We start from the raw sequence: 3,362 nt of genomic DNA on the forward strand, positions 1-3,362 counted from the left end.
CTGTGAAACAGGCTCCCGACGAACTCTTTCAAGATTTCGTAGATCGATTGCTAAAAACGGCTAATAGAACTTTTGGAAATTCTCAGGCAGAGAATCCTCTGGTTACTCAACTAGCCTATGAGAATGTTAATGCAGCCTGCCGGGAGGCGATTAGACCCCATAGGGGAAAGACGGACCTAGCTGGTTACATCCGTCTTTGTTCTGAAATCGGTCCCTCCTATAATCAGGGTTTAGCTATGGCTGCAGCGCTGCAGGGAACCACAATCCAGGGGATTCTTTCGCGGAGACGAGGAAAGAGAAGGTGTTTTAAATGTGGTAGTCTGGGCCATTTTAAAAGTGATTGCCCTGATAATAAGACTACTATAAACGGGCAATCAGGTGGTCCACCAGGAACATGCCATAAGTGTAGAAAAGGAAATCATTGGGTAAAGGGATGCAAGTCCAAAAATAATTTCCAAGGCAGACCCGTGTCGGGAAACGGGGGGAGGGGCCAACCCCAGGCCCCGATGCATCTAGGACAAACTGTCTGTGGGGCACAGCTGCTGCCGAGCCAAGGAAATCTATCTTTGAACTCGCCAGAGCTACACCAGGAAGTGCAGGATTGGACCTCTGCAGTGTATTCCATGCCGTACTAGCACCAGAGATGGGTGTTCAGGTTTTGCCCACGGGAGTCTTCGGACCATTACCTGAAGGCACTTGGGGATTGCTGTTAGGACGAGGCAGTCCTACTGTAAAGGGACTGCAGATTTATCCAGGGGTCATAGACAGTGACTATGAGGGAGAAATAAAAATTATGGCTGCTTTGCCTCATGGTGTCATAACTATACCAGCTAATCAAAGAATTGCTCAGCTAGTTTTGGTTCCTTTACATCCACTGCCTTCCAAATTCATTAAAGATAAAAGAGGGGAGGAGGGCTTTGGCTCCTCCGGAGTGTTTTGGGTTCAATCTATCACAAATAAAAGACCTAACCTTAAATTGACTATTGAAGGAAAGAGTTTTGAAGGATTAATAGATACGGGAGCTGATGTTACAATTATTAAGGGACAGGATTGGCCGTGTAATTGGCCATTGACTGAGACCAAAACGCATCTGCAAGGTATCGGTTGCGCAAATAACCCCAAACAGAGCACGAGACTTTTAACTTGGAAAGATGCAGAAGGAAATTCAGGACAAATTCGGCCTTTTGTGATGCAGAACTTGCCTACTACCCTCTGGGGTAGAGACCTCCTATCTCAGATGAATCTAATCTTGTGTAATCCAAATGAAATCGCCTCTAAGCAAAAGACAGTGTCGAAGGAATCTGTACCTGCTCAGGGGCTTGGAAATGAAGGACAAGGCACTAGAAAGTTTAAAAACCCCCAGGCAAACCCTAACTCTAGAAGTCTGGGGCATTTTCAGTAATGGCCACTATCTTGCCTGCACCCCACGCCGATAAAATTCAATGGCTTAGTGACAATCCTGTGTGGGTTGATCAGTGGCCTTTATCTAAGGAGAAATTGGAGGCCGCCTCTTTGCTAGTGCAGGAACAATTAGAGATGGGACATTTAATAGAGTCATTATCTCCATGGAACACGCCAATATTCGTAATTAAAAAAAAATCCGGCAAATGGAGATTGTTACAGGATTTAAGAAAGGTAAATGAAACAATGTTGCCCACCCCCGCGGCTATCCCTAAAGGGTTTCATAAAATAGTCATAGATTTAAAAGATTGTTTCTTTACCATTCCATTGCACCCTGAGGATTGCAAAAGGTTCGCATTCAGCGTTCCTTCTATTAACATTACAGAGCCTATGAAAAGGTTTGAGTGGACAGTGCTTCCCCAGGGTATGGCTAACAGTCTGGCTAGCTCAGTCGGTAAAGCATGAGACTCTTAATCTCAGGGTCTTGGGTTCGTGCCCCACGTTGGGCGCCAATTATGTAGTCTGCCAGCAGCTACATGTGAACCGGCTTACCTGTTAAGAGAATTTTGAGGTTACAGGGACAGGGAGGCGGAGAGACTTGAGTCAAGGTGGGAATTCCGGTCAAGACTGGTTTTTAATAATTTTTAAGGCAAGTTATATAGTATTTTGGGGGATCGGCCACCCCCCCCCCCAGAAGTCTGTCGCTTCAAAGGCGTTCCTGTGAATTCTCTGGCTCCAGGTCTCAGCGGGTTGCCTGCCTTCAGACTGGCGAGTCAGGTAAACACCGGCTTGGGGGCAGTGTTGGTAGTCGAGGTGCTGAGCCTATTGTTCACAGGAACAAAGGCCGGAGGTAGACATCGGAAGAGTTTGGGAGCTTGCCAGCCAGCTTAGTTGCAGGGGGAGGAGACAGGATAGCTAAAACTATTCTCAGCAACAAAAGAAAATCTGGGGGAATCAGTATCCCTGACCTCAAGCAATACTACAGAGCAATAGTGTTAAAAACTGCATGGTATTGGTACAGTGACAGGCAGGAGGATCAATGGAACAGGATTGAAGATCCAGAAATGAACCCACACACCTATGGCCACTTGATCCTCGACAAAGAGGCTGATGGAAAAAATGGAAAAAAAAGATAGCCTTTTCAACAAATGGTGCTGGTTCAACTAGAGGGCAGCATGCAGAAGAATGCGAATTGATCCATTCTTGTCTCCTTGTACTAAGCTCAAATCCAAATGGATCAAGGACCTCCACATAAAGCCAGACACTTTGAAGCTAATAGAAAAGAAACTGGGGAAGACCCTGGAGGACATCGGTACAGGGAGAAAGTTTCTGAACAGAACACCAATAGCGTATGCTCTAAGAGCAAGAATTGACAAATGGGACCTCATAAAATTACGAAGTTTCTGTAAGGCAAAGGACACCATCAAGAGGACAAATCGGCAACCAACACATTGGGAAAAGATCTTCACCAATCCTTCATCAGACAGAGGGCTAATATCCAATATATATAAAGAACTCAAGAAGTTAGACTCCAGAAAACCAAACAACCCTATTAAAAAATGGAGTACAGAGTTAAACAAAGAATTCTCACCTGAAGAACTTCGGATGGCGGAGAAGCATCTTAAAAAATGCTCAACATCATTAGTCATTAGGGAAATGCAAATCAAAACAACCCTGAGATTTCATCTTACACCAGTCAGAATGGCTAAGATTAAAAATTCAGGAAACAGCAGGTGTTGGAGAGGGTGTGGAGAAAGAGGAACACTCCTCCACTGCTGGTGGGGTTGCAAATTGGTACAACCACTCTGGAAAGCAATCTGGCGGTTCCTCCGAAAACTGGGCACCTCACTTCCAGAAGATCCTGCTATACCACTCCTGGGCATATACCCAGAGGATTCCCCACCATGAAATAAGGATACATGCTCTACTATCTTCATAGCAGCCCTATTTATAATTGCCAG

At 45.3% G+C, this 3,362-nt stretch overlaps 1 non-coding gene across 1 annotated transcript; it reads left to right on the forward strand.

Moving 5' to 3' along the window:
• The first annotated feature begins 1,837 nt into the window (after positions 1-1,837).
• Positions 1,838-1,910, forward strand: Trnak-cuu (transfer RNA lysine (anticodon CUU)). The gene has a single exon. It is a non-coding gene; the product is annotated as a tRNA-Lys (tRNA).
• The last annotated feature ends 1,452 nt before the right edge of the window (positions 1,911-3,362 follow it).

This window comes from Apodemus sylvaticus, chromosome 2, assembly GCF_947179515.1.
Source record: "Apodemus sylvaticus chromosome 2, mApoSyl1.1, whole genome shotgun sequence".
Classification (NCBI taxonomy): Eukaryota; Metazoa; Chordata; class Mammalia; order Rodentia; family Muridae; genus Apodemus; species Apodemus sylvaticus.